This window comes from Coregonus clupeaformis, chromosome 34, assembly GCF_020615455.1.
Source record: "Coregonus clupeaformis isolate EN_2021a chromosome 34, ASM2061545v1, whole genome shotgun sequence".
Lineage (NCBI taxonomy): Eukaryota > Metazoa > Chordata > Actinopteri > Salmoniformes > Salmonidae > Coregonus > Coregonus clupeaformis.
Genome location: NC_059225.1, coordinates 20,515,184 through 20,525,256, shown reverse-complemented (window position 1 = coordinate 20,525,256; position 10,073 = coordinate 20,515,184).

The window sequence follows — 10,073 nt, the reverse complement described above, 5'->3', positions numbered from 1 at the left end:
GATACAGCAGAGTTAGGAGGAGGAGATACAGCAGAGTTAGGAGGAGGAGATACAGCAGAGTTAGGAGGAGGAGGAGATACAGTAGAGTTAGGAGGAGGAGGAGATACAGTAGAGTTAGGAGGAGGAGGAGATACAGCAGAGTTAGAAGGAGGAGGAGGAGATACAGTAGAGTTAGGAGGAGGAGGAGATACAGCAGAGTTAGGAGGAGGAGGTACAGCAGAGTTAGGAGGAGGAGGAGATACATGAGAGTTAGGAGGAGGAGGAGATACAGCAGAGTTAGGAGGAGGAGGAGATACAGCAGAGTTAGGAGGAGGAGGAGATACAGTAGAGTTAGGAGGAGGAGATTCAGCAGAGTTAGGAGGAGGAGATACAGCAGAGTTAGGAGGAGGAGGAGATACAGTAGAGTTAGGAGGAGGAGGAGATACAGCAGAGTTAGGAGGAGGAGGAGATACATGAGAGTTAGGAGGAGGAGGAGATACAGCAGAGTTAGGAGGAGGAGGAGATACAGTAGAGTTAGGAGGAGGAGATTCAGCAGAGTTAGGAGGAGGTACAGCAGAGTTAGGAGGAGGAGGAGATACAGCAGAGTTAGGAGGAGGAGGAGATACAGTAGAGTTAGGAGGAGGAGGAGATACAGCAGAGTTAGGAGGAGGAGGAGATACAGTAGAGTTAGGAGGAGGAGGAGATACAGCAGAGTTAGGAGGAGGAGGAGATACAGCAGAGTTAGGAGGAGGAGGAGATACAGCAGAGTTAGGAGGAGGAGGAGATACAGCAGAGTTAGGAGGAGGAGATACAGTAGAGTTAGGAGGAGGAGATACAGTAGAGTTAGGAGGAGGAGGAGATACAGCAGAGTTAGGAGGAGGGGGGATGCAGCAGAGTTAGGAGGAGGAGGAGATACAGCAGAGTTAGGAGGAGGAGATTCAGCAGAGTTAGGAGGAGGAGATACAGCAGAGTTAGGAGGAGGAGGAGATACAGCAGAGTTAGGAGGAGGAGGAGATACATGAGAGTTAGGAGGAGGAGGAGATACAGCAGAGTTAGGAGGAGGAGATACAGTAGAGTTAGGAGGAAGAGATACAGTAGAGTTAGGAGGAGGAGATACAGCAGAGTTAGGAGGAGGAGATACAGTAGAGTTAGGAGGAGGAGGAGATACAGCAGAGTTAGGAGGAGGAGGAGATGCAGCAGAGTTAGGAGGAGGAGGAGATACAGCAGAGTTAGGAGGAGGAGGAGATACAGCAGAGTTAGGAGGAGGAGGAGATACAGCAGAGTTAGGAGGAGGAGGAGATACAGCAGAGTTAGGAGGAGGAGATACAGCAGAGTTAGGAGGAGGAGATACAGTAGAGTTAGGAGGAGGAGGAGGAGATACAGCAGAGTTAGGAGGAGGAGGAGATACAGCAGAGTTAGGAGGAGGAGGAGATACAGCAGAGTTAGGAGGAGGAGATACAGTAGAGTTAGGAGGAGGAGATAAAGCAGAGTTAGGCGGAGGAGGAGATACAGCAGAGTTAGGAGGAGGAGGAGATACAACAGAGTTAGGAGGAGGAGATACAGCAGAGTTAGGAGGAGGAGATACAGTAGAGTTAGGAGGAGGAGATACAGTAGAGTTAGGAGGAGGAGGAGATACAGCAGAGTTAGGAGGAGGAGGATACAGCAGAGTTAGGAGGAGGAGGAGATACAGCAGAGTTAGGAGGAGGAGATACAGTAGAGTTAGGAGGAGGAGATACAGCAGAGTTAGGAGGAGGAGGAGATACAGCAGAGTTAGGAGGAGGAGGAGATACAACAGAGTTAGGAGGAGGAGATACAGCAGAGTTAGGAGGAGGAGATACAGCAGAGTTAGGAGGAGGAGATACAGCAGAGTTAGGAGGAGGAGGAGATACAGCAGAGTTAGGAGGAGGAGATACAGTAGAGTTAGGAGGAGGAGGAGATACAGTAGAGTTAGGAGGAGGAGATACAGCAGAGTTAGGAGGAGGAGATACAGCAGAGTTAGGAGGAGGAGATACAGCAGAGTTAGGAGGAGGAGGAGATACAGTAGAGTTAGGAGGAGGAGGAGATACAGTAGAGTTAGGAGGAGGAGATACAGCAGAGTTAGGAGGAGGAGGAGATACAGTAGAGTTAGAAGGAGGAGATACAGCAGAGTTAGGAGGAGGAGGAGATACAGCAGAGTTAGGAGGAGGAGGAGATACAGTAGAGTTAGGAGGAGGAGATTCAGCAGAGTTAGGAGGAGGTACAGCAGAGTTAGGAGGAGGAGATACAGCAGAGTTAGGAGGAGGAGGAGATACAGCAGAGTTAGGAGGAGGAGATACAGCAGAGTTAGGAGGAGGAGATACAGTAGAGTTAGGAGGAGGAGATACAGTAGAGTTAGGAGGAGGAGGAGATACAGCAGAGTTAGGAGGAGGAGGAGATACAGCAGAGTTAGGAGGAGGAGATACAGCAGAGTTAGGAGGAGGAGATACAGCAGAGTTAGGAGGAGGAGGAGATACAGCAGAGTTAGGAGGAGGAGGAGATACAGCAGAGTTAGAGGAGGAGGAGATACAGCAGAGTTAGGAGGAGGAGATACAGTAGAGTTAGGAGGAGGAGATACAGTAGAGTTAGGAGGAGGAGATACAGCAGAGTTAGGAGGAGGAGATACAGTAGAGTTAGGAGGAGGAGGAGATACAGCAGAGTTAGGAGGAGGAGGAGATACAGCAGAGTTAGGAGGAGGAGGAGATACAGCAGAGTTAGGAGGAGGAGGAGATACAGCAGAGTTAGGAGGAGGAGGAGATACAGCAGAGTTAGGAGGAGGAGGAGATACAGCAGAGTTAGGGAGGAGGAGGAGATACAGCAGAGTTAGGAGGAGGAGATACAGTAGAGTTAGGAGGAGGAGATACAGCAGAGTTAGGAGGAGGAGGAGATACAGCAGAGTTAGGAGGAGGAGGAGATACAGCAGAGTTAGGAGGAGGAGATACAGCAGAGTTAGGAGGAGGAGATACAGCAGAGTTAGGAGGAGGAGATACAGCAGAGTTAGGAGGAGGAGGAGATACGGCAGAGTTTAGAGAGGAGAATGCAGTAGAGTTAGGAGGAGGAACAGACAGAGTTAGGAGGAGGAGGAGGAGTACAGCAGAGTTAGGGAGGAGAATACAGTAGAGATTAGGAGGAGGAGATACAGCAGAGTTAGGAGGAGGAGGAGATACAGTAGAGTTAGGAGGAGATGAATACAGCAGATATTAGGAGGAGGAGATACAGCAGAGTTAGGAGGAGGAGTACAGCAGAGTTAGGAGGAGGAGACAGAGTTTAGGAGGAGGAGATACAGCAGATTAGGAGGAGGATACAGTAGAGTTAGGAGGAGGAGAGTACAGCAGAGTTAGAGGAGAATCAGAGTTCCAGGAGGAGGAGGAGATACAGCAGAGTTAGGAGGATAGAGATACAGCAGAGTTAGGAGGAGAGGAGATACAGTAGAGTTAGGAGGAGAGAGATACAGCAGAGTTAGGAGGAGGAGATACAGCAGAGTTAGGAGGAGGAGATACAGCAGAGTTAGGAGGAGGAGATACAGTAGAGTTAGGAGGAGCGGAGGAGATACAGCAGAGTTAGAGGAGGAGGAGATACAGCAGAGTTAGGAGGAGAGAGAGCAGATAGAGATACAAGCAGAGTTAGGAGAGAGACATGCAGAGTTAGGAGGAGGAGGAGATACAGCAGAGTTAGGAGGAGGAGATACAGCAGAGTTAGAGGAGGAGATACAGCAGAGTTAGGAGGAGGAGAGATACAGCAGAGTTAGGAGGAGGAGGAGATACAGCAGAGTTAGGAGGAGAGGAGATACAGTAGAGTTAGGAAGGAGAGACAGCAGAGTTAGGAGGAGGAGATACAGCAGAGTTAGGAGGAGGAGGAGATACAGCAGAGTTAGGAGGAGGAGGAGACAGTACAAGAGTTAGGAGGAGGAGATATACAGCAGAGTTAGGAGGAGGAGATACAGCAGAGTTAGGAGGAGGAGAGATACAGCAGAGTTAGGAGGAGGAGATACAGTAGAGTTAGGAAGGAGGAGACAGAGGTAGGAGGAGATACGCAGAGTTAGGAGAGGAGTACAGCAGAGTTAGGAGAGGAGATACAAGCAGAAGTTAGGAGGAGGAGATACAGTAGAAGGAGGAGGAGGTACAGCAGAGTTAGGAGGAGGAGAGATACAGCAGAGTTAGGAGGAGGAGAGGTACAGCAAGAGTTAGGAGGAGGATGAGGTACAGTAGAGTTAGGAGAGAGGAGAGTACAGCAGAGTTAGGAGGAGTACAGCAGAGTTAGGAGAGTACAACAGAGTTGAGGAGGAGGAGATACAGCAGAGTTAGGAGGAGGAGGAGATACAGCAGAGTTAGGAGGAGGAGGAGATACAGCAGAGTTAGGAGGAGGAGGAGATACAGCAGAGTTAGGAGGAGGAGATACAGCAGAGTTAGGAGGAGGAGGAGATACAGCAGAGTTAGGAGGAGGAGATACAGTAGAGTTAGCAGGAGGAGGTACAGCAGAGTTAGGAGGAGGAGGAGATACAGTAGGAGTTAGGAGGAGAGATACAGCAGGGAGTTAGGAGGAGGAGAGCACAGCAGAGTTAGGAGGAGGAGGAGATACAGGCAGAGTTAGGAGGAGGAGATGACAGTAGAGTTAGGAGGGGAGGAGATACACAGAGTGGAGGAGAAAAGATTCACAGAGTTAGAGTTGAGGAGTACAGCAGAGTTAGGAGGAGGAGATACAGTAGAGTTAGGAGGAGATTAGAGATTTAGAGGAGTACAGAGTTAGAGGAGGAGATACAGCAGAGTTAGGTAGAGGAGGAGATACAGTAGAGTTAGGAGGAGAGTGAGATACAGCAGAGTTAGGAGGAGAGGAGATACAGCGAGTTAGGAGAGAGGAGATACAGCAGAGTTAGGAGGAGGAGATACAGCAGAGTTAGGAGGAGGAAGATACAGCAGAGTTAGAAGGAGGAGAAATACAGTAGAGTTAGGAGGAGGAGATACAGCAGAGTTAGGAGGAGGAGATACAGCAGAGTTAGGAGGAGGAGGAGATACAGCAGAGTTAGGAGGAGGAGATACAGCAGAGTTAGGAGAGGAGAGATACAGACAGAGGTGAGGAGGAGATACAGCAGAGTTAGGAGGAGGAGGAGATACAGCAGAGTTAGGAGGAAGAGGAGATACAGCAGAATTAGGAGGAGGAGGAGGTACAGCAGAGTTAGGAGGAGAAGATACAGCAGAGTTAGGAGGAGGAGGAGATACAGCAGAGTTAGGAGGAGGAGATTCAGTAGAGTTAGGAGGAGGAGATACAGCAGAGTTAGGAGGAGGATGTACAGCAGAGTTAGGGTTAGGAGGAGGAGGTACAGCAGAGTTAGGAGGAGGAGGAGGAGATACAGCAGAGTTAGGAGGAGGAGGAGATACAGCAGAGTTAGGAGGAGGAGGAGATACAGCAGAGTTAGGAGGAGGAGATACAGCAGAGTTAGGAGGAGGAGATACAGCAGAGTTAGGAGGGAGGAGGAGATACCAGAGCAGGGAGGAGGAGATACAGCAGAGTTAGGAGGAGGAGGAGATACAGCAGAGTTAGGAGGAGGAGATACAGCAGGTTAGGAGGGGAAGATACAGTAGAGTTAGGAGGAGGCAGAGAATACAGCAGAGTTAGAGGAGGAGGAGATACACAGAGTTAGGAGGAGGATGAGATATCAGTAGAGTTAGGAGGAGGAGATACAGCAGGAGTTAGGAGGAGGAGATACAGCAGAGTTAGGAGGAGGAGATACAGCAGAGTTAGGAGGAGGATTAGAGATACAGCAGAGTTAGGAGGAGAGAATACAGCAGAGTTAGGAGGAGGAGGAATACAGCAGAGTTAGGAGAACAAGGTTAGATGAGGAGTACAGTAGAGTTAGGAGGAGGAGATACAGCAGATTAGAGGAGGAGAGTTACAGCAGAGTTAGGAGGAGGAGAGGAGATACAGCAGAGTTAGGAGGAGGAGTACAGCAGAGTTAGGAGGGAGGAGGAGATACAGCAGAGTTAGGAGGAGGAGATACAGCAGAGTTAGGAGGGAGAGGAGATACAGCAGAGTTAGGAGGAGGAGATACAGCAGAGTTAGGGAGGAGGAGGAGATACAGCAGAGTTAGGAGGGAGAGATACATGCAGAGTTAGGAGGGAGATCACAGCAGGTTAGTGAGGAGGAGGAGATTCAGTAGAGTTAGGAGAGGAGATACAGTCAGAGTTAGGAGGAGGAGTAAAGCAGAGTTAGGAGGAGGAGATACAGCAGAGTTAGGAGGAGGAACAACAGCAGAGTTAGGAGGAGGAGGGAGATACAGAGGTTAGGAGGAGGAGATACATAGAGTTAGGAGGAGGAAGATACAGCAGAGTTAGGAGGAGGAGATTCAGTAGAGTTAGAGTTGAGAGGAGGATACAGCAGAGTTAGGAGGAGGGAGATACAGTAGAGTTAGGAGGAGGAGATACAGCAGAGTTAGGAGAGGAGGGAGATACAGCAGAGTTAGGAGGAGGAGATCCACAGAGCAGAGTTAGAGCAGGGGAGGAGAGAACAGTAGAGTTAGGAGGAGAGAGATACAGCAGAGTTAGGAGGAGGAGGAGATACAAGCAGAGTTAGGAGGAGGAGGAGATTCAGGGGTTAGGAGAGGGATACACGGCAGAGTTAGGAGGAGGAGGAGTACATGACAGAGAGTTAGAGGAGAGGACAATGGCAGAGTTAGGAGGATGAGATAGAGAATAGGAGGGAGGAGGAGGAGAGATAAGAGGACAGCAAGAGTTAGGAGAGGACGAGATACAGCAGAGTTAGGAGGAGGAGATACAGCAGAGAGGAGAAGAGATGATACAGAGTTAGGAGGAGGAGGAGATAGCAGAGTTAGGAGAAGAGGAGGACACAGCAAGAGAAAGGATAGTGAGATACAATGGAGAGTTAGTGAGGAGGAGGAGTACAATAGAGAGATGAGAGAGATACAGCAGAGTAGGGAGGAGGAGGAGATACAGCAGAGTAGAGGAGGAGACGCAAGAGCTTAGGGAGGATGGGAGATAGAGAGTTAGGAGGAGGATGATACAGTAGAGTAGAAGGAGGAGATACAAGCAGAGTTAGGAGGAGGGAGATACAGCAGAGTTAGGAGGAGGAGCAGAGAGTTAGGAGGAGAGAATACAGGTAGAGGAGGGAGGAGGAGATACAGAGTTAGGAGGAGGAGGATACAGTAGAGTTAGGAGGAGGAGATACAGCAGAGCCAGGGAGGAGATACAGCAGAGATAGGAGTAGAGACATACAAGAGTTAGAGAGGAGGAGATACAGCAGAGTTAGGAGGAGGAGCTACCATAGATGCAGGAGGAGGGGAGATACAGGAGAGTACAGGAATTAGGAGAACAGCAGAGTTAGGAGAGGATGAGAAACAGAGCTAAATGGAAGAGGAGAAGATACAGCAGAGTAGGAGGATGGAGGGAGATACCAGGAGTTAGAGATAATTACAGTAGAAGAGGAGGAATAACAGAGAGCAGGAGAGACGACAGAGTAGGAGGATGGAGGAGACAGTCAGAGCTAGGAGGAGGAGAGACAGTAGAGTTAGGAGGAGGAGGATACAGCAGAGTTAGGAGGAGGAGACACAGCAGAGTTAGGAGGAGCTTGAGAGTTAGGGAGAGGAGGAGACACAGCAGAGTTAGAGGAGTGATTACAGCAGAGTTAGGAGGAGGAGATACACAGGTTAGGAGGAGGAGGGATAACAGCAGAGTTAGGGAAGGAGAGATACAGCAGAGTTAGGAGATGAGGTCACAGTTAGTTAGGGAGGAGGACAGACAGCAGAGTGGGAGGAGAGTACAGCAGAGTTAGTGAGGGAGGAGACACATAGAGTCATTAGGTAGGAGGAGTGAGATACAGTAGAGTTAGGAGGAGGGAGATACAGCAGAGTTAGGAGGGAGGAGGAGATACAAGTAGAGTTAGGAGGAGGAGATACAGCATAGAGTTAGGAGGAGGAGGAGATACAGTAGAGTTAGAGGGAGAGATACAGCAGAGTTAGGAGGAGGAGAACAGCAGAGTTAGGAGGAGGAGATACAGCAGAGTTAGGAGGAGGAGATGAAGTCAGAGTTAGGAGGAGGAGGAGGATACAGCATGAGTTAGGAGGAGATACAGCAGAGTAGGAGGAGGAGAGATACAGCAGAGTTAGGAGGAGGAGATACAGCGAGTTAGGAGGAGGAGAGATACAGCAGAGTTAGGAGGAGGAGAGAATACAGCAGAGTTAGGAGAGAGGAAACCCAACCCTAACCCTAACCCTAACCTTAAAGACAACAGGAGCCCTGCCTCCACTATACTAACCCTAATCTCTAACCTCAACCCCTAACCCAAAGACAACAGGAGTCTCTGGCCCACTCATACCAATCTCAACCCCAACCCTAACCCCAACCCAAGACAACAGGAGCCCTGCCTCCACTATACTAACCCTAACCCTCTAACCCAAAGACAACAGGAGCTCTGCCTCCACTATACTAACTTAACCCTAACCCTAACCCTAACCCAAAGACAACAGAGCCCTGCCTCCCACTATACTAACTAACCCTAGCCCTAGCCCAAAGACAACAGAGCACTGCCCACTATACCACCAACCCTTAACCCAACCCTAACCCAGCAGCTGCCAGGAGCCCCGCTTCCACTATACTAGTTCAACCCTAACCCTAACCCCAACCCTAACCCAAAGACAACAGGAGCCCCGCGTCTCCACTATACTAACTAACCCAGCTCCTAGCCCAAAGACAACAGGAGCACTGCCTCCACTATACTAACTAACCCCAACCCCAACTCCTAGCCCAAAGACAACAGGAGCCTGCCTCCACTATACTAATCCAACCCTAACCCTAACCCAAAGACAACAGGAGTCTGCCTCCACTATACCAATTCAACCTCAACCTAAACCACTACTGATTTAGAAACACAGAGTTGCCTAAGTCAAAAGACAACAGGAGCCCGCCCACTATACTAACTAACCCTAACCCTAACCCAAAGACAACAGAGCCCTGCCCACCATACCAACCCTAACCCTAACCCTAACCCTAACCCAGCAACAGAGCCCTGCCTCCACTATACTAACCTCAACCCTAACAGTAACCCTAACCCAAAGACAACAGGAGCCTGCCTCCACTATACTAACCCTAACCCTAACCCTAACCCTAACCCAAAGACAACAGGAGCCCTGCTCCACTATACTAACTAACCCTAAATTCAGCCCAAAGACAACAGGAGCACTGCCTCCACCATACCAATCCAACCCTAACCCTAACCCTCTAACCCAAAGACAACAGGAGCCCTGCCTCCACTATACTAACTAACCCTAACCCTAACCCCAACCCAAAGACAACAGGAGCCCTGCCTCCACTATACTTGTCATGAGCCCTCACTCCACCGGTTACCACCTTAATTTGTTTCACTATCTTCCACTCTGCTCACCTCCTCTACTCAGCCTAACTAGCTCCACCTGTCCCTGCTCTGCTCGGCTCTAATTACTCTGCCAGCTGCGCCTGCATTACCCACCAACCTCTCCCAGTATTTAAGGGCCCTGTCTTTCAGCTCTCCGGTGTCAGATCGTCTGCAAAGCCCGCACCCGAACTCCGTTTGCTCGCGCTCTCTGGCTCACCCTGGTTTTGTGACCCGGACCTGCCTGTTTTTGGATACTCTTCTGCCTCAGGAGATCCAGACCTGCTTCTGCCATTACGACTCCTGACTACTCTCTTCTCAACCTGCAACTCTGACCAGCCTTCTGCCTTGCTACTACGTATTTTGGATTTCCTTGAACTGTACTCTCTCAGCTGCCTTGCTCATTCCGCCCTGTTGTGTCTGTGTCTCCCCCCCAGGACTCCCTGGACCACCCACCACCGGTCGATAGGGACGTATCGCTGCCACTGGGGGGTGCACACAGACCCAGCGCATTGGACGGATCCCCGTTACCTGGGAGCCTTCATTCACTCCCTACTTCCCTTTTCCCTTAAGTTTAATAAACTTTCTTGGTGACGCAATTGTGGTCCTCTGGTCGCCTGTCTGAATCGGTGACAGCACGATTCGACCATTATGGACTCAGCAAGACACTTTCCTGACATGGAAACCGATGAGCATGAGCAGCAGTTCCAGCAGCAGCAACA